At 42.8% G+C, this 22,389-nt stretch overlaps 1 protein-coding gene across 2 annotated transcripts in view; it reads right to left on the bottom strand.

Annotated features, from left to right (window-relative positions):
- CDK13 (cyclin dependent kinase 13) overlaps nt 1-22,389 on the bottom strand; it is an 841,634-nt gene that overhangs the window by 609,151 nt on the left and 210,094 nt on the right. The window lies entirely within an intron of this gene.

Below are 22,389 nucleotides of genomic sequence, written 5' to 3'. Positions count from 1 at the left end.
TCTGCCTCTCTCCCCGAGCAGACCCTTCCCTATGACGCTCGGAGACACAGCTGCTTGTTATATATATGTAACAGTCACTCGCTATCGTTTTTAATGTATTTGTTTTTTCATAAGGTGCCCGTAACGCTCGTGTTAATGAGTATGCACTTTGTCCCATTTAAAACACTGGGCCGGACTTCAAAGTACTCCACTTAATTGGGGCTCAGAGCAAAACGTTTGAAGACCTATAAGGGACAGCGATGAATGAATACCTAGCAATATCTCTGATCGGAGCGCTGCTCCTTCTGCCTGTTCTTCGTGGCGCAGGGCTGAAGCGTGTCTCTCCTCTAGTGGGCAGGATTGCAGTGCTGCATCCGTCGGCGTTGGTAAATACGGCAGAAATGTGAAAACAGCCGGGAAGCAGGCCCCAACGCATTTTAGGTGGAAATGAGAAAATGTTACACAGCATCAGAATTAAACTTCCATTCCTGCACCGACAGTAACTTATTGCGCTATGGGTGGGGAAACGGTTGGCCACATGGGATACGAGAACGGCAGAAGTTGATGTAAATGTGGAGAAAAAAATCTCATTCAGTTCCTAGGCTGTGGCATTCGTACATATAGACGGTCTAGTGGTGCAGTATGAAGCTGCTGCAAGCCCCACCTCCCATCAGTACGCGGGCTCGGGAGACGTCATCAAATGATTGCTTAGCAGGTGTACGCCACGGCCAACAGGACGACTTGGTGAACCGCGTGAAGGGGAGCGTGTTGGTAAGTAGAGTCATGTTCTGCAGCTCCTGCTCTGTTATCCCTAATTACCGCAGTCCGTACAGTGTCCTTTCCCGGTTGTCATGGCCCCTCCTCCTCTTCTCCGCGGGGAGGGGTCAGCTGCCCACACTCACTCAGCGCTGCCTACTTTCCCCCAAATTGTTCAGTATCTTTTCCGGACTACCTCTGCCACCAGCTCTGTACCCATAAGCTCCGTTCTCATTCTTCTGTGGTGTAAATTTGTATTCCTCGATCTGCTGGGCTAGACTACCTTGAAAAGCCCACCCAGCTTGAGGAACGGGGTTCTATCGCTGCGGGCTAAGCTTACCTACAATAGGCTGACGCCTCTGACATGGAGGAGAATTCCAGGTAGTGTCAGCAGATAGTCTGGAGTAATGAATGGTTAAAAGTCTAAACAGAAAATCAGGAGAAACGGCCCTTACACTGACCCATCTTAGGGGAATTAAGTATAAAGATGACAGCAGCCCTGTCAACTTTCCCTACTTTATGTGCGATTTGGTGTTCAATTCTAGGTTTGTTCCTATTTGTGGGCTTGTAGTCTTGCATAGCTATATGCCATTGTAAAACAAGACTACAAAACCCAGAATCTAAACGAAAAAACCTGGACTGGAGAAGCACATCACGCATTGGATCTGGGAAACTCAGCAACTTTGAGGCAAATCAAAATAGTTCTGTAACCAGTGGCACAATCTATAACTGATGGCTCAGTGGAACGAACTTATAGTGCCCATTTAGAGCAACCCCCACCCCTAAATACTAACAAATAATCCCTTGGGTCTGGTGTGCTTCATGGTCCCCTGGGGGCAGATTGGGAGCTACTGTATCCCCTGCTCCCCCCGTGGTGGTGGGGGGCAAAAAGACTAAAAATGCCCACATTGATATGGGGGAGCAAAGGCACTTTGATACGGTATCTAATGACATTCTTCGACATCGTCTGGAGGTAGTAGGGATTATCGGAACCGCCTTAGAGTGGTTCAGATCATTCCAGAGGGGCTGATCTTTTCGGGTATCTGCCCGCCGTTTCTTTCACAATCCCATTCCATAGGTCAAAGGGTCCCTCGGGGCTCTGCATTAAGCCTGTCTATGTTCAATCTATACGCCCAGCCACTAGCGGATGTACAAAGGATTGGGACCTAACAATGGTATCATATGCTGATGATACCCAGCCTGTGATCACCTTAGCTGAAGGGCCATCTACATCGGCCACTAGGTTCAGAGACGGGATGGCAGCAGTAGCCCAATGGATGGCAGACAACTGTCTTCAGCTTAATGCGAACAAAACTGAGGTCCTACTGGTGGGGAAGAACACCGCCCTTTGGAATGAGCATTGGTGGCCGGCATCTCTGGGGACTATGCCAACGCCTAAGACATTGGTTAAGAACTTGGGAGTCTGGATGGACTCCTCGCTTAGTTTTCAGACCCATACTGAGCGAGTGGCTGCCACATGTGTGGGTCTGCTAAGGGGCCTCAATCCTCTCCTGAAGTTCTTTGAACCAGCAGTGCGACAGCCCATTGTCCAATCCACTATATTATCGCGACTGGACTATGCTAGTGTGCTATTCTTGGGGGCCAATAAAGCCGAGACACAATGACTACAACGAGTCCAAAATTCGGCAGCGAGAATTTTGGTGGGACTCCCCAACCGATGTTCGGTTAGAGCTACGATCAGAGGGTGCATTGGCTTCCGATTTATGCCTGGAATCAGCTCAAAGCTCTGTGTCTGGCATTTAAGATCCTTAAATCTGGGAGCCCGGAATTCTGACCCCATATGTTCCTCACCGAAACCTACGTTCGTTGGGACAACACTTGGTGATTGTACCACGGACTAAACTCTGCCGATTTGGTGGTCGGTCGTTTCGGTTCATGGCAGCCAAGCTATGGAACTCCTTGCCGGTCCATATTCGCTGAATGGAGGACTTTCTGGCTTTCAGGAAAGCAATTAAAACCCTCCTTTTCCCTCTAACATAGTGTTGTGGATTATGATGACTGGCTAGCTCTCGGTGGATTATGTACCATTTAGATTTGCCAGCGCCGGGACGCCTCTTTGCTGGGGCAGCTGTGCGCTTTAGAAAATTCATAACATAACTTTCCCAAGGGGCCACATCCCCCTCCCTGGTATCTAGTAGTGGATCCCTGCTTGGGGATCTCTCTCCTGCGGAGATCTTCAAGCAGGGATCCACTAGGTAAGAGTACCATCGGAAAGGGGATATTCTCCCCTTTCCAACAATACCTTTCCAGTGTCTTTCCGTGCTAGGGGGCCGAGATAGCCCCAAGAGGACCAAAGCAGGGAAACTGAAACAAGCCATTTGAAACTGAAACAAGCCCAATTCTAATGTTAGCACCCATTGCCATTACATTGAGGAAAAAAAATATACCCCTGCAGGTTGGGGGAAACTTTCTCACTGCCAGGCTTAAAAAAAAACAGAAAGGAAAAGGAACACCCTCTGCTGTTTACAGCAGAGGGATTAGGTGGTGGTGGTGTGCTGAGCATGTAATGGTTAGGTCCCCGTTACACTAGAGCCACAGCCAAGAACGTCCTCAGAACTCAAGGGGTTAACCAGTTTGCTGCTTAGAACGTTCCGCGCCAGTGCGGAACGTTCTATTAAGAGGGCGGGGCCGCGTCCGCCAACGGACGTGCGCAGCACTACCGAGGTAGTGTTACGGGTGGTTGGCCAGGCTTTTAGCTTTCTAGTTTATCCTTTAATAGCTCCTCTTTCATTTTATAGCTTGCATTTTAATGTTTCTTAGAGGATGCTACTAGTCTCCACGCACTGTCAACTGGTCACTTCCTTGCTGCTCATTTAATCTACAGGGTGCTGAATCCAACACGGCCATCTCCTCGGAAAACCAGGAGGATAGTATGGACTTCTGCAGTGAGTTTATGTGCATTTGTAGAACGTGTTATTACCCGCAAAGGTATTCTCATGCTGAGCTGTCTCTCGCCTCAAAGTAAAAGGTTACTGGAAGAGCCTAGCCTTCAGCTTCTTGTGGAATTTAAGAAAGAAAAAAAAGGAGATTTTAGTATGTATCAGAAGGATGTTCCACATTTTAGGAGCGATGTAGGAGTTCGACCTTCAATTCATTTTTTTATGTGTTCATGGGTTGTGCGTTAACTAAAGTCAAACTGAGTGGAGGTTTCTGAATGGCTGATGAAAGGAGATATTTCAGGTAGGCAAGGCTGGTGTTGTGTAGTACTCTGAATGTGGGTGAGTAGTTTGAACTGATTGCACATGTGTATTAGTAGGCAGTCGAGCTCCCTAAGGTGTAGTGTGAAGTGAGCCCTAAATGGAAGAGTGAGGACGAATCTGGCTGCCATGTTCTGGATGGTTTTACTCTTCCTGGAGAGTTGCTTGGAGATTCCAGCACACAGTTCCAGTAGTCCAGCCAGAGGGTGAGGGTTTGTTTGATGTTGTTCCAGAGCCATTTGAAGATCTACCTCAGCTTCCTAAGAGTGTGGCAGTAGTATGCCTTGACAGCCTTTCACTTGTGCAGAAATGTCCAATGTGTTGTCAATGATGATATCAAGGTTCCTGAACTAGGAGCAGGAGTGGGTTTGAGTCCAAAATTGGACAGATACCAGGTGGAGTCCTAAAATGAGGTTAGTTTTTTTTACTTATGTTTTGTCAGTGGTAAGCATTAGACAGTTGCATTTCATCCAGGTGGCGGCCTCTGTCGTGCAGGCGATAGATGAGCTTGTTCCTGGTGTAGAGTCTTTTTGTCAGGGGGGTAGTACGAGTTGTGTGTATGAGAGAATGTTGATGTTGTGGGAACAGATGGTATTGGATGATTTGTGAACAGTGATGTTGTTGGATGAGAAAATTGGGTCCAGGAGAAGTCCAGAAACATGAGTGGAACCGGTGACAGGCTGGGTGAGGCCAAAGCTACTGATATTTTCAAGGAAAGCAATCAATTTTGGGTTGGTGCAGTCTGCCAGGTGGAAATTTAGGTTTACCAGGATGAGAGGGTACTGGAATTGATGATGATGGATGCAATGTTACTTTATGTCTGCAATATAGCTGGCTTAGTTTGGACAGGGTTTTGGTGGTTTGTTAAGAGGGTTTTGCACAAGTTAAAGCCGATTGACCATAGTTTATGAAGGTTTTACCATTCCAAGATGGACAACATGCTAGTTTTGTTATTCGAAGCATATGCCCAAAGTGTTTAGGCAGAGGCATGTCTTCCATTTTCTACTTGTATTTTAATTGGTCTTGAATGTGTTGTTGAGCTTGCATTTTAATCTGATATTGTCAGATGTTGAATAAATGAATGAGTCGGCAGATGTATTAATAAATGCACAAGTGCAAAGTTGAGTTACAGAGAGCCTGTATGAGGACTTACGTGCTTAAAACCACACAAGGTACTTAAACTTGTATTGGTATTGCCAATGCTGCTTTTAATTTAAAAAAAGTGTATTGTATTGTAATTGCATTTATATAGCACTTACTATCCCAGACAAGGCATCAAATCGCTTTTTCGGCAAGTAGCATGCTACTCCGGAACCCATAAATAATTAGTGGTGAATTAGTATAGTGAAAATAATTAAGTAATTTGAGTGGTGGATAGGTTAGTCAGGTACTTGGATTGGAAGGATAGAAGAGGGAAAAAGTTTAGTAAGTAAACAACTAGGAGAGCTTTCATGGCAGATTGGGACATGTAACAAATTAAATGTTTTTCAAGTAGTTGGTCATAGGCAAAAACGTGTCAGACAGACAACATGAATGACAGCTTTAATTTTCCACAAGTTGACCGCAGTTATATAATAAAATTAGGATCAATGCTAGCAACCAACTACATTTTTTAGGTCCCCAACATCTTTTGGAAAAGTTTCCATAATTCACAAACTTGTATATTTTACCGACATGATCTAGTGTGGAGATTTTAGGTACAGCTAGAAGGGCAGAAGCGCTTGACCTACTAGGATTCAGACATAGGGATAAACATTTTGCCCAGGGGTCTCCCAACCTTTTCTGTAATGAGAGCTACTTTATGTGCAATTAACTCATTGAGAGCCATTAATATTATTAGTGTTGTAAAAATGTCCAAATCAGACAAGATTAAATTAGTGGCCACCAACAAGCATTTCAATGCATCAGGCGTAACGGTCAGCAGTAATGTAACAAAGGCTTTGTTCATATGGAATGCCTCTATGTTAATAATACTTAACAGCCATAATTGCAATGCATCTGGTAATAATATTTGTAAAACATATCCCCAAAGCCACATGGTTTATCACTCAAATACCAGCTTTATATATATTTTGAGATTTCAGCCATTTCTCCTCAAATATCAGCTTAAAAGTACTGAAAGAAACATTTTCATTTCGAACACAATCTCAATTTTGGTATATGTTCAACCAAGCAAAAATGTAGATTTAATAAACTGGGCTGCACAGAGGAAGCTACTTACAGGTAGATGGAGAGCTAATAGTAGCTTACAAGCTACTCGTTGGAGATGGTGAATGCTACCAGTATTTTACATGCAACTCGCTGGAGAAGCCAGAGTTAGCCAATGCTCTTTTGCCCTACTTACAAACACTAAGAATAAAATGTGATGTATGAAAAGTTCAGTTAATTTGAGCCACTAGTAATTACTCTAGTCTGCATTCCAGTAGTTTTTTTAACTGTTCTACTACAAGCAAATAGTCCCAGTACGACAGTTATGCCTATGCACCACACCCGTTACTCCTAGCATGTTGTGCCACAGAAATCAAACCACCAAGTTCAACCTCATTGATAAGGCCCACCTAGCTTGAAATGTGTTTGGGGGTTGCATGTTACCATACAGAATGTGGTCTGGTGGAAAGTTCGGACTAGACTGTCATTCTCAAGGTGCAGCGAAGTTAATTTACATACAGTTGATTCATAGCTGTACTGTCAGAGTAAACGGGGCAGGGGGGGGGGGGGGGGGAGAAACAGTGACGGGATTACAGCCAAGGGAAATTATCAGTGATTCTGTTTTAACAGATGGCGACTATATTAAAAAAATAAATATCTGCATGCTTTATGTCTGGAAATAAACAAAAAAATTACATATGAAAATCATCAGTGAAGTTAATAACATGAGATGCATGGCAATGGTTATTAAGAAGTGTGCAGGTAATGATGCCTTCCTAACAAAAAAAAGCCCCTGAAGGCGGTCTAAGAAAAACCATAAGAGCAGTTCACATTTAAAACATAGAAAATACACAAGTTTAATACAATCATCTAAAATAGAGCCATGTTTTTGTGTCATTATGCACTTAAATATAAGGGACATCTGTGTTACTGATAAGGTACCTAAAACTTATTTTTTTCTTTTTTATAAAATGAGTGCTGTCCTTTCCAAATATATATTTTAAACATTAATATACAATGTATTAAAAATGCAAATGGTCAGAATCTATTCTTTATTAACACTTCTGTGGGAAGTGTCATATTTTATAAGAGCAAGCAAATGTAGGAGCAGAACTCAGACCCACAAAATCTTAAAGACACCCCAAAAGATTATTTTCAAAGATTCTGCACTAGCACCCTTGATCTGTTGTTAAAGAACACCTTCCTTAACATCAGACCCAACATTAGTTTAGCAGAGTAATAAATAGGTAAATGCAGCCACTCAATAACTGATTTCTAGATCATGGGAAAAAGTGTTATTACAAAAACTCCATTTAAGCAACACAGAGAAATAGATTTATGATATATGTCATGAAGACTGATACAAAGAACATAGTTAAGAAATCAGAATTATTCAAAATCTCAATAAACAGCCAAACCATAAATAGAACACACAGTGTCCCTAGAGAAAAGGGGTTGGACTCAGAAAATTCTACGACAGATTCACAAGCAAAACAGACAGCATCTCAAGAGAAAAGTGAAAGTCTCTGGCTCACCCACAAAACCTCGGGTTTTTATACATCTATACTACTATTATAAAGAGAGAACTGTGTCCTTTGAGCCAGGTAAACTCGAAAAGTACACCACCAATTCAAACACCCAAGACATCTTTGAAAACTTCATGGCAAGCAGAAGGACATAGGCTATATAAAAATAAAAAATATACGATCTTTAAAAAATTTACGAATAAAAAAAAAAAAAGTAGTCCCTTGGAAGTAGCGCCGGCCTCGACGTGCGTGATGACATCGGGAGCGCGGGGAGGAGCGGCGTTCAGGAGCAAGAGGAAGAGTGGCCGACATGAGCGCGGGGAGGAGCTGCGGACAGGTGGGGAGGAGCGGCGAGCGGACAAGCGGTGAGGAGCGGCGAGAAGCGGAGGAGCAGTGGAGCGGTAAACTCAGCAGCGCGGGGAGGAGAGGCAGATGAGGTAAGTGAAGCAGCCGCGGGTGCGCACCAAGGGACGGGCGGGGGACATGAACACTGAGTGCTCAAAAAGCATTTTCCTCAAAGTCGGGACGTCGGGGGAAACAAAGCGTGGGCAGAAGCGGCCAGGACCTACGACGGGCGGGGGCCATAAACACTGAGTGCTCAGAAAGCCTTTTCCACAAAGTCGGGACGTCGGGGGAAACAAAGCATGGGCAGAGGCGGCCAGGACCTACGACGGGCGGGGGCCATGAACACTGAGTGCTCAGAAAGCCTTTTCCACAAACTCGGGACATCGGGGAAAACAAAGCGTGGGCAGAGGCGGACAGGACCAACAAAACGGCCGCTCTGCTGCGTCTCTCCTGCTGTGATGCTGCCCCCAGCCCCTTCTGCCCCGGGCAACGCCGGGGCGGGCTGCTAGTATTTTATAAACTTATAAGCAAAAACTGTAAATTCAGCATTGCTTGGCTGGTGATAACACATATTGGACAAATCATTGGAACTGCTGCGGAAACGTCGTTGGGTTTGTAACATTTAATACACGAATGAGAGGGTCATTCCCAATGCACGCACTATGAGGAAAATAAAGAGTTATGTTACATTATCTTGTGCTCTGCGAAGAATCAGGGGACAGAAGACATGCAGGGGGACTTAATGGAAGGGGTAATGAGTAGGAGCAAGAGGAACATATCTGAAAAGTATCCATATAAATTAAAAATGGTGTCCTAGTCAAGAAATGAGGCACACCTAAAATCGTGTTAACACTTCTTAATGACATTTAAATCATTTAAAGGGCAATGTTAATCATTCATCAGTTACGTCTTGAAAATCATGATAAAAATCTTTAATATTCAAAGTTAATTGTCACTCAAAATTGTGCAGCAATAAAAACTTCCACCTCAATGATCTGGTCATGACAGTGTATGTTAATCGCAAAAAGAAAAATTGATGTACAGAATGTAGAACAATGTCATACATTCACCGCAGTACAGAGAACTGGGCCTAAATCCATTGTGTTTTTGCTCACCATGCCATTCCAGTTTGGACCGAGCAATATGCAAATCAGTCTTGACCCTGCGCCCAATGAGAACAGTCCAGCACAAACTGCCAGGCCAGGTCGTCCCTGGACTAGAAACAAGACTCCTAGGACAAGTTTCGGGCTTTCAGCCCTCGTCAGCCAGGATAGCTTGACTCCAGTGGCATGGAGAGCACAGGACCCACGTCTGGGCATACCCATCCCACTCGGGGTGACAAATGTTGTTATTCAGCATGTAAGGGGTGAAGGGGGTAGGGGAATCGCAGTTTTTCAGAACATTTCCGATCCCAGGGCAGTCTGTGTATTGTTCAATTATCCAACAATATAGTATAAATATAAATTACATCATTTTATATTTGTTAGTTTGAGACTACGTGGCAACAAAGAAACCATAAGGTTTAAGAGCTGGAGATAAAGCACCCAGAAAACTCAATGTCCAACTGGTCTGGTAATGGCCCTTCAAAAACTAGCTTAAAACGAATATTAGGCAAAAATTCAAGTTATATTACAGAAGGTCATTTATGCATAACTTTCCAATAATTATATTAGCTATAATCCTTGTAATTTAACACATCTACTATAGTCTATAACACAAGATGCGTATAAAGCGTATATATGTACGGCCTTAAGAGGGCAAGGTCCCTTTGGGTGCCCGACCAGATAGTAATTTTAAAAGGGCATTTAGACGGATTCCTATATTCATTGCCTTAACCGTGCCGGGGGGAAAGGGGGGAGGGGGGTAGACTTTACAAATAACCTAAATTGTAAAGGTAATCCACGTCAGTGATTTAGTTCCTGTTTAAGCTATATCCAGGTTGCTGTGTCTTTGTGTTTTGTCGTGTAGCACATTACTCTTTTATAGTGTACTGTAATAAGGGAGTAGGTAAAGTTCTCTTATGTTTATTCATAGGGTATTATATCTTTAACCCTTTACGTGCGAATTTTCACGCAGTGCAGCAGTTGTATTGAGTTGGCGGAGTTCTGACGGCCCCTGGCCGTCCTCCACACACGCCCATCGTGACATCGGACGGCCGGGGGAAATCCGACGCACGCAAGGGGTTAAATATGTGATGTATTAAATTTAAAATGTGCGTTATTAGAAATTCTAGATTGTAAGAATGTTGGCTCATAGACTGCCCTGCTGCTGTGGCTGGCTGTCATGGGTCCTGTTGCCGAATAATCTTCTTTGTGGAAATCTACACTTCGTCTGGCTGTTTCCCAAGGAGAACCATACTACAATTTATGCAGACGCTTCAGTAAACAATTCAAGTGAATCAATTTCTCATAAGAACAATACTAAGAAACCTTTTGAAATCAGAATGAATGCAGCATGTTATAGGTCTGGATCAAAATTTCATATGGGAAACAACACTAGTCGTCGTGCACAAGGAAAAAATGCTACTGTTAAAAAAATTGGGCATTTTTATACGGTGTGCAGGTCAATAAAAAACAAATTTATAGTTAGTCAACTTGATGTGGAGGAAGGGTCTGTATGTGATGCAATTGAGTGTGGAAGTCAGTGCTTTAATGGATTCTGAGAAAAGATGTAAGGGACCAATTTGTGAAGTACAAATAGGTTGAATTAAAGTTTGAATCATGGCAGATTCTGGATCACCTATAACAATTCTAGCAGAAAATACTTTTAATACGTTTTGGGTCCAATAAGTTACTTAAACCTACAAGTGTTAATCCCAAGACATTTGGTGAATACAACATCTTAAGAGGACAGATATTTACACTAAAATGTACGTGGCTGTCAATGGTCGTGATATTAGGTTGGCAAGATCTGGGTAAGCTTGGTATTATACTTAGACCTGGACATTCTGTGGGGATTTACCTATTTTGTCTGTGGAACTTAAAAATCAATATGAAAATGTTTGCATGATTGACGTTCTAAATTTACCAATGTTTTCGACAATAAGGTTGGGGTAGTCAATGGGTTACAACACACCATTAGACTGAAAAGTAATGCCACTCCTGTAGTACATAAGTTCAGACCTGTTCCCCTTTCTGTCAGGGGTCATCTTAAAAAGTATTGAATGATGTGTGCTCAAGGTAGAATAACACCTGTTTAGTCTTCTAAATGGGTTTGAGCTGCTCTTGTCGCACGGAAGAGTTTAGGTGATGTACGCTTGTGTGCAGATTTGAGAGTTCTCAAATCGAAATATCCGTGTAGACGGTCATACCCTTCCGAGAATTCACAAGAAGCTAGCTAAGCTAGGCGAAGTAAGTATTTTACCACAGTAGATTTATGTTCTGCGTACCAACAAATTCCTTTATCAGTTAATTCACAGCCATTGACAGCCTTTGTGAAACCATTTGGTGTGAACATGAACAAAAAGATGCCATTTGGATTGGCTTCCGCTGCCAGTGTATTTCAAAGGCATATGGATCAAATGTTCGGAGGGGAAAAAGGTATCCAAGCTTTTCAAGATGATATACTAATACATACTGAGAGTTTGGATCAATGTGTATTATTATTAGAAAAAGTATTGAATATTGACCTCTGTAAATTTATCATGGAAGAAGTGAATTATCTGGGCCATAACATCTCCCATGAAGGTATTGAACTTAAATTGTCTTTGTTAAATGCTATTAATAATGCACCTGTACCTCCTGACAAAGATTCTCTTAGAACATTTCTTGGTTTAAGTGAATACTATGCCAGATTTGTCCATGGGTAAGCGGTTATTGTCCAGCCACTGAGGAATCGATTAAGGAAAAATGTCAAGTATGTTTGTATGGAGGAATTTCTTATGTCTATTAAAGAGTTGATAATGAATGCTAATGCATTCAACCCTTTTACTCATGATGAAACGAGTGTTATAACTGTAGACGCTAGTTCCAAAGGAAGTGGAGCGGTGTTAAATCAGATTATTAAAAGGACTAGAGTGGACTGTATCGATCGCCTCTAGAACACTCAGTCAGGTTGAAAAAATTATAGCACCAAAGAACGCAAAGCGTTAGCGTGTTCATGCGCTGCCGAGAAATTTAAAATGTATATTTGGGGCACTAAGTTTCAGTTATATACAGACCATAAACCCTTGATCTATATGTTGGGAGGTCGTTGGTCTAATAAGCCATCTTCATTACTCAGACTTATTTCACAACTGCAAGAGTTCAATTTTGACATTAAATAGTTGCAAAGGGGATACATTTCAGGGCAGACTGCTTATCACGTCTACCTGTAAAGAATAATGATGATTATGATACTGATACTGATAAGAGTGACTAGGAGTTTGTTTTGACTGTGGGTGATATTACAGAAGAAAACAACATAGGAATAGTTTGAGAACTGTGAAAAGAATGACTGTTTCAATTGTGTTAAGACATTTCTTATTGAAGGATGGCCTTGTAATAGAAGTAGGTCTTCTGATGTAACGTTTTTTTCCTCAGGCATCATGTAACGTTTTTTTCCTGAGGCATCAACGACATTTTAGTTAGACAGTATATAGGTTTGCAAGGGAAAATCATTGCATTGGTCCACCATGGACATTTAGGTATCACTATTAGGAAGATTAAACAAACGTATTGGTGGCCAGGTGTTGATGGTCAAGTCAAGCTTTTTGTGGAATAGTGCTCTGAATGTTTGTGTTCTGATAAATATTGGAAGATATCTACAGCACCATTGTGTCCTGTGGAATGGCCTAAAGGCGCATGGGAAAAGTTAGGTCTAGATTTTTCTGGTCCTTTTAATGTTCATAGTGGTGACAAAAGATATCTTATTGTTGCCATTGATTATTTTTCAAAGTGGTTGTATTTTGCTTTTGTCAAAAATGCTGATACTTGGAGCTTTTTTTTTTTATTGAAGGTTTGGCTGAAGAAATTGTTACAGATAATGGGACGCATTTTGTAGCTGGAGAGATGAACATGTTTTTAAAAAAAAATTACATCAAGCATATTTGTGCACCTTTGTTAGTCCAGCATCCAATGGTTTTTTGGAAAGTGCAAACCGTTTGTTAGAAGGTGGTGTACAAACTGCTGTTGCCAACAAATTGGACGTGACTGAATATTTACATCACACAGTTAGGAATTATAATATTACGCCCCATAGTACTACAAATGTTTTGCCTTATGTTCTATTAAGGGGTATTCTCTGCTTAACACTCATTTAATCATCTCACGGTGTACATACCCCCCCCCCCCAAATCTATTTTCTCTTACTGCCTTTCTCACCTACGTCCTCACGCACCTCAGCTTTAAACCTCTCCTCTTCTCCTAATCTGAGCGCTTACCTCACCCCTCACTGTCGCTAAATTCTCTTTATCTCCCCTTTTCTCCCCTCCGCCTCCCTATCTACTGATTCATTATGTCCCTCCTCAACCTCATTCATCCGTTCCTCCTCAATCCTGCCCCACCTCCAAACACCCCTCCCTCACCAAACATGGACCCAATTCCTGGACAATCCCTTACCCTTCCAATCTCTCTAAAAATGCCAAGAAAAAGTTTAAACATAATCAACTTATCCAACATCCCGAAACCCTGATTGTTGACCACTACCACAGCCTCACGTCCCACATTAAAACCAACTACATTTTCTATACCAAACGACCCTCCAAATGGAAAAGTACCTTCCTGTGCCACCTCCCAGTAACTAAATCAAGCAAAATCCCTTTTGGTTATAAACGATCCACCACTCCTTCCTCAGTTTTTCCTGGTGATATTAACATTTCCATCTTCAAAACCGGCAACATCCTGATTCAAGCCTCCAGACCCCACCTCTCCATCTTCGAACACTATTTCAGCACCTTACCCCACCAGTTGTCCACACCTACTCCTCCCCCCACACCTATGCATCCCCAAGCCCCCGCCCCATGGCTCTCCCCCGCCCCATGGCTCTCCCCCGCCTACCTGACACTAACCCCGCTCCCTCCTGTCACACCTAACCCCAATGCCACCTCCCTTCCTCTGACCTATTCTTTCACCTCTCCTGAACCCCCCTTTGAGTCATTTCCTACTCCTCTACCCCACCTACTCACCCCCAAGACTCCCCCGGGATCTCTCCCGCCACACCAATGCTAACCCCTCTCCTTCTTGACATTCCAGTCCTTTAAGATACACCCTTGTCTCTGTTCTCTACTCTAACTCCCTCCCTTGACTCAACCCCCCTACAATTCAACTAATCCACATATCATCCCCCAAAATACCCTGCCCCCTAATGACCGGCCCTCTCCTACTCCTTATCCCTTCCTAAACCCTCCTCCTTCCCCTCTAGACCAAACCTCTGACAAGACATCCCTTCTTGCCCTGCCAAACCCCCTCCACAAATTGCACTCCTACCCCCTACTCTGATTCTACGTCTCCTCACACCCTGTACGCCCTCTCCCCTCCTCATCCAGACTCAGAACAGATATCAATTCAAATCTTTTAGCTCCAATATCCGCTCCGCCTGGGCGCCCCCCCACCCTCATGCTCTGGCCCCCCAAAACGTCCATATCCCAAGCGTTGGTCAACCACGCCTCTTCACAGCCGTACGCACAGACCTCTTCGCACCTTGAGGGACTACTCCACTTCCGACATCTTGAACCTCTGCAACTCCTTCCTTAACAATTCCCCACCTAATGATCCATCCCTCCCTCACTCCAGCATCCCTGTCATTATGGGGACTTGCAGAATCCACTCTTCACCCAGCTCCCCCAGACCCCCCCTCAACTTACCACCATTCACTTATGCCCTCCTCCCAATACCATCCCCAAAACCCTGTCCTGCATGCTCTTGAACTGCCGCTGAGCTGTCCGACATGCAACGGAAATATCAGAAACCATCCTTAGCGACAATATTGTCATCGCCTTTTTGTCACAGAAACCTGGCTCAAAGATCACTCAACACTCATCTTTAACCTTCTCACCACCCCCTGGTTACTCCATTCTTAGAAAAGACAGATCTGAAAGAATAGGGGGGAGGTCTAGTAATTATCTTTACAAGTGAAATACAACTCTCACTAGTAAATAACACAGACTTTATTACCTTTGAATACCTTGGAGCCAAACTGAAGATGAAAAGCTCCCCCTCAATAAGACTACATAATATCTACCACCCACCTGGTGAACCTTTGCCCTTTGCAGAGGAACTATCAAACCTTCTCACACAATCGTCACTCTCCAACTCCAAAAACCTCTTCCTAGGAGATCTCGACCTCCACTGGAATGATCCAGATGACCCCACAATCAGCCTTCTCTCTAATCTTCTTGAGACTATCGACCTCAAACAACTTTGCTACTCCCCTACCCACTCTAAAGGAGCAATCCTTGACGCCATTATCTCGAACGCTGACTTGGCGGCCCTATCAAACATAATCCCTATCGACTGGTCCGACCATCACCTCATATTGTTCACGATCTCCCCCCAAATCTCGCCCGCCCCAGCTAAAAACAATAAAGATAGGACTATGATCAGAAATCTTAAGCAAATCCCCCCTGGCAAACTTCAATCCCAACTTAGTCTCATCCCACCCTCTCTCGATGCTAACTAACTTACTGAGCACTTTAACAAAACTGTTGCTGAGGTCTTAGATCAACTTGCCCCGCTCCAACTTAAAACACAAAAAGTTCACCCTCCAAATCATGGTTTACCTCTGACCTCAACAAGGAAAGACGTTCACTTAGAAGAGATGTGGAATTTCTATAGCCCGACACCCAGGACATATTGTTTGGGGTCATGGGCAACACGTTTTAATGTATATTTTGTCCTTGGGACAAGTAGGCCCAACCCCCTGCAGCACAAACCCTTTGGCTGCCAGGTGCAGTACCACATTAAGGGTCAGGGAAAGGCAGTGCCTGCAGTTAAGTTAATATTTGTGTGCATATGTTAATGCTGTTCAAATTTTTATTTATGGTTCAATATTTTAAAGCCTTTATTATTAGGGTGAGCGCTCTAAGTAAATGTAAATTCTGACTGCACAACTGACAGTGGTTCCAGTATAAAAATAGGTGCACACAGTTTCAAAGTTTAGCAATATGGCCCTACAAAATCCTGCCAGAATGCAAATATTTGCAGAAGCATGAATGCAAGATTATTGATTCTTTGCTTACAATATAAAATGTTCCTAAAAAAATTAAAATGAAAGTAGGGAAAAAAACATTTTGCTAAACTACTGTAACATTTCAGGTACCATTTCTTTGCAGCATCATTTAGTAAAATATGTTCATGCATGCTAGTACTTCCCAAAAATATTCATATTGGAAAATCAATGTAACAAGTTTCAATATGATTATGGGAAACATAAGCATTGGCAACACCAGTAGGTCTGAAATTGGTGGTCAGCTTTATAGTTTTGGCAATGTGTGACTTGTTTTGACATGGTTTTTGTAAAACCTTATTAATGTGAGAGCTGCCGGGCCCTCCCCATTATAACAAATATTGGCAAAAGCAAAAATTGTTTTAGTCTCAAAAAAGCACACGCTGCCACATTAGTTATTGGCACTGAACAAAACTATTTTGAGTGCGGATATGATCCTTGCGAAAGAGCAGAATGCTGTCACTCACAGTGAAGGCAGCTGATACAGAGAGAGAATTTTAATAAACCCAAAAGGTCATGGTTTACGCCAGTCCAAATTAGGGGCCCAATTATTAAATAAAGTCTCAAAAGTGCACCCTTGGTATATGTCCTTGCATTAAGTGAAGCTATATGACTTTCGTACATTCACAAGAATGTAAAGAATTAGAGCACGAAATTGTACTCCTAGAAAATTTGTGAACTGCATTTTAGCATGAGCAAATCTGCATGTGTAGATTTGCTCATGCGAAAACCTGAGTGTTTGCAAGCTCATTCTCCCTCCAACCGCTTCTTTCCCAACTCTGGAAGAAGGTTTACGTCTGCCATTATCAGGAGTAAATTACCAACATTTCTCAGTATTAGAAAAGATTAGAGAAGAGTTGTTGAAAACCCTTAAAACATGCAAGTTAGTAGATTTGCACAGACTCAAAAGGGCATTCCAACCCTGGAACTATTGCTTACCACTAACTTCTGTCCCAGTATGTAGATCTGCCAAAACGCGGCACTATAAAAGGGATAGCTAGTATTCAAACACTACTATGGTATGAGCCCTGGCATAGTCAGAGAGACTATATAAGAGCTCTTATATAATGAGATTGCTGCCGTAATGTGTTTCCGCACTACATGGCACCAAAGGGACAAGTGGATTTTGTTACAGGACAAGTAGGTTTATGAAGCAACCCGTCCCATGGACAAGTAGATATTTTAATACATTCCACACCCCTGACTTAGACTTGCTGAAAGAACATGGAGACAGCAACCTTACTCAATACACAAAAGATTTTTTTGGCCTAAATGGCACTGCCCTAAACTGGTTCACCACCTACTTCTAACATCGATCCCAACAAATCAAAATTCAGAACTGCCTCTCCAACCCCACATCTGTCTCCTTCGGTGTACCCCAAGGATCTATCCTGTCTCCCGCCCTCGTCAGCCTCTTTATGGTACCCCTCACCCTCATACTTTAACAGGCCAAAATTAACTACCACCTGTATGCGGACGACAACCAACTGTACTATAAAATCAAATCCCACTCTGACATCGTACACCGCAACACTGCCCTATCCAAGATTCAATCCTGGTTCTTCACCAACCATCTCAAACTTTATCCAAACAAAACTGAAATCACTCTCTTCTCTCCTAAAAACCACCCTCTCCACATTCAAGCTTGGATCGCTGACCTTAATGCCCTTAACTGCTCTCTATCCCTCACCGAATCAGCTAAATCTCTTGGCATCACCATTAACAATAAGCTTGCGCACAATGCCCATATAAAAAACTCGGCAAAAGGAGCACTCTTCACTCTCCTGCACCTCAAAAAAATAAAACTGGTAATTCCAGCGTAAGATTTCAAAATCGGATATCCAATTTCTAGTCCTTTCAAGCAAGCAGGCAGAAAGAGAGTTTGCACTCTGGCTCCAAGCACCCAGCAGGATTATCCAGGATTTCAAAGATGGACTACGGAAAATGCTTTACTCTCTGGAACACCTAAAGTTCACCTTGCCCCCCTCAAATCTGTCCTCCACTTAGCAGCCAGGCTTACAACTCACTAAGCGTTCCGAACACATTTCACCTGCCCTCAAGAACCTCAAATGGCTTCCCATTGAAGGCAGATCCTCCTATAAAAATCGCCTGCATTACACACAAAGCCCTTCAACAGACACCAATCTACCTCCCTAACAAACTCACTAAAGCAGGTTGCGCCCGGACGTTGAGAAGCACAAGCTCTTCTTCTCGTCCCCCCGCTCTTAAAACAAGCATTAGAAATGCAATAGGTCTCGGATTTTTTTGAGTTAGAGCTAATGGAATTGTAAATGGCAATGTCTTTTAGCCATGTGTTATGGAGTGTATGCATGTGGTGTGTAGTGGAAATGTGTGTTGGATTGGAATAGTAGGAATGGTGGCATGCTGCGCTTTAGATAAATATGTTTAAAAGTAAAGGGCACCATATTGCGATTGCTACAATAGTTAATTGTAGATGCGTTAACAATTGATGTGTGCACTGATGGGTGGTGGTGTGTGTTCTTGTAGAAATTGTGCACTGATGGCTGGTGGTGTGTGTGCTTGTTACTAGCGTGCACAGATGGCTGGTGGTGTATGTGCTTGGTGAAAGGGTGCACTGACAGCTGGTGGCGAGTGCGCCTAGTGAAAGCATGCACTGATGGCTGGTGGTGTGTGTGCTTGTTAAAAGCGTGCACTGACGGCTGGTGGTGGCGTGTGTGTGTGTGTGTTTGGTGAAAGCATGCACTGACATTTGGTGTTGTGTGCGTGGTGGAAGCCTGCACTGACGCCTGGTGGTGTTTGTGCTTGATGAAAGCCTACATTGATGGCTGGTGGTGTTTGCGCCTGGTGAAAGCATGCACTGACGGCTGGTGGTGTGTGGTTGTGTGTGTAGTGGTGAGTGTGTGGTGGTGAGTCTGTGGGGGTGAGTGTGCGGTGGCGAGTGTGCGGTGGCGAGTGGTGATGTGTGGTGTGTGTGAGTGTGGTATGAGTGTGTGGTGTATGTGTGTGTGGTGTGGTGTGGTTTTGTGTGTGGTCTTATGTATGTGTGTGGTGGACTTAGTTTGAGTGTTCGTCTCCAGCACACTCACACACTGTTCACCCTGCACACTCACACACTGTTCACCCTGCACACTCACACACTGTTCACCCTGCACACTCACACACTGTTCACCCTGCACACTCACACACTGTTCACCATGCACACTCACATACTGTTCACCATGCACACTCACATACTGCAGTCGCAGTTCCTCTGCAATCGCAGTCACACTCACTTTGCACTCACTCTGCACCTGCACTCACTCTACACGCACTCTGCACTGACACTCATTTTGCAATTAGGAAAGGGAAGAGCTTTCTAGTACTATCAGTTTGTCCAATTTAGCTGTATGTGGCTTTCAGATTATTACTTCTCAGACCCAGGAATAACGAACGTGGGGGACCTAGGATACGGAATGGGTTTTAGATTACGCTGACTTGACCGGAAGGCGTCGGAGCGCTTCACAATAGGAGCAGAGCTGATACATGGGAACATTGCATAACAGATCAAAGAGAAACCAAATACCTGTTGAATGGCACACCACAAATCACAGAAATGTAGATTTTTTTTTAAGCCACGCTTATAATGACATAAGCCACGCCCATTTTAAAGACCACCAACCCTTCACTTCTCACGTTAAGTCCTGCTTTTAACTGATGACAATGGCTAGGCTCTTGGTGTGAAAAGCACATTTTACTCAATAATTGCGTTGAAATAGGTAAGGAAGCAGAGCAGAAAACCCTAAACTAAGACCTAGAAGGTGGGATCAAGCTCGCGTAGATTTCTTCAGCGTTTGATGATGCACCCAAAAGTTAAAGAGGGCACAAAATCAGAAGACACTTCTTCTGCACTTATTGGATATTCACGTGAGTCGAGACTCCAGTGCAGTGGAATTAACATCACACAAAAGAAATCATGAGAAAAAGACAAAAAAGCAAGGTAATTATTGGACGATTCCTTAGTGCTGAAACGTCACAATTGAACATCCATAGAAAATATTTGGGTGCAGGATGAATTCATCAAATGAACCGATACGGCATTTTCGTAAAACGTGCGACTTACACAACTTTTTTTAAAACGGGCAAGTATTTTACGTTGTTAAATACTGGCTAACAGGACCTAAATATAAATGCTGTATTGAGATTGCCTAACACCGTACATCATTAAATATGTTCATACCTAAACATGATTCATACATACACCGTGAAAACATCGTACAAGCTTTTGGGATGTGCTTCACTACATCAGCCACAGATGTAAACGTAAGTACATCCATATCAGCCACCTTTTTCAACCCAAATGACCATCCTGCGTTCCATATACATTTCGGTCTAACTTTAGAGAGAACTGTAAAGTAATGAAACACTTTTTTTTTATTTAAATCTCGTTGGGAACGGACACAAAAAGTATAAAATGAACGCCATTTCCTTCTCACATTAAAAAAAAAGTTTGTAAACAATCTATTTCACAACCCCTTAACCTACATTAAGCAACAAAAGTAATTGTGTACAGCCTTTTGAATAGTAAGATTAAGATACCGACCCAACTCCACTGAAACAGAAGATAATGCTACTATTTCTTCCATTGAGACAGTTCACTAATATATAGTAATACATATTATCACTCAAAAAGGTTGCTCAGCAATAAAAATCAGTTTCTCGATTTTCAAAAAGCAGCAATCAACATTAACGGCAAGGTATAAGCTTTGGGCAAACTAACCAAGTAGGGAAATCTGATTAAACGGTTATTCAACTTTCCAAAAATTGTAAAGTGATGTCAAAAAACGATTTATAAAACAGGGATTCTGTGTTTTAGCTTTGATCTAGGCCCAAATTAGACTAAGAAAACAAACCATGACTTTTCACGTTATTCCCAAGCATGTAGAAAATAAAATGCAGAAAGGCAGGTTGAAAATATAAACTAATGCAAACGTTGTCAAAAAAAAGTATCAGGCCCTTAAAAGAAAGTTGGAGGCGGGTTTTGGATCACCATCATACGCTGCGTGAAGTTAGCGAGCGGGGCATTCGGGATTGTGGCAATTGATGTTTTGCTTAAATACGGTGTTGTAGGGAAAGAGATACCAAGTCCATCATGGAATATTAGTATAAAGAGTTATATTTATTGTAAGCTACAGGTATCAGCTGGTGTCCCTCTCCAGGATAGCAGGCAACTGACACACCAAGCAAAGAGAAAGAACACGAGAGTAAGGAAGGATCCAAAAGGAATGTACAGGTTAAAGGAACAGTGTCAAGAAAGTAATACAGCATAAAAACAAGATACAACATATCCTCTTTCCTTCAGTTATAAAAAGAGAATAAACAAAAGAAACCCAAACAAAAAAAAACTAAGGATCATCACAATAATAATCTTGCAAGTAGGAAGGAGGCTTCCTGACCCTACTTGTTGAACTATGTCCCTCTTCTGAACAAACATCAACCACATCGACATGTCTTTAGTAAAGAGCCACTCTTCTAAAATTCCAATGTTCACCATTGTCCAAAATTACATATCTATCATGTACAGATTTAACCTTGAATAGACCCCTAAACTTTGTCAAACCACCCGTAATCCGCCCAGGTTTCACTTTGACCAAATCATTCACCCTGACTTTCTGTGAGTCATTACATACCACCTCCACAGCACTCTTCTCACCACTGGGATTCCCCAATCCCACACACTCTTTCATCCAAGCCGGAATTAACTTTGTGCCAGCAGCACGATCCCTCATCACAGTGATAGGAATCATACCAGAAGAATAATTCTAAATCGTGCGATATGCCAGATTAATTCCTCCACCATGCATTTCACAGAACCTCCAGTGGCTGTACCCATTTGGATTGCACCCTTCACCATGCGGTTAGCCCTCTCAACCATTCCGTTCCCCTGTGGGTTGTAAAAGGATGTCCTACTCTGAACAATCCCACAAGCGCACAAGAACTTTCTCATTTCCTCAGAGGTTAACTGAGTCCCATTATCGGTTATTAACTTTAATGGAAACCCCTCCTCCCTAAAAATTTCCATTAACAATTGAATTGTCACCTTAGTGGTTATTTCCTTGCAAAACTTCACAACTAACCATCTAGAATAGACATCAATCAGTACAAGGGCAAACCTCAAATCCACACTCAGACCATTGAAAGGACTGACAAAATCCATACAAACCGAATGCCAAGGAGCCAAAGGATCCTCAATAGTGCCATGAGGTGCCTGACTGCCTAACTTTAACCTCTTCTCACTCTCAAAACAGTCAGAACAT

The sequence above is a fragment of the Lissotriton vulgaris genome, chromosome 4_1 (genome assembly GCF_964263255.1).
Source record: "Lissotriton vulgaris chromosome 4_1, aLisVul1.2, whole genome shotgun sequence".
In the NCBI taxonomy this organism is placed as follows: Eukaryota; Metazoa; Chordata; class Amphibia; order Caudata; family Salamandridae; genus Lissotriton; species Lissotriton vulgaris.
Note: the sequence above shows the minus strand (reverse complement) of the source record. Positions and strands in the feature narration are given on the sequence as shown.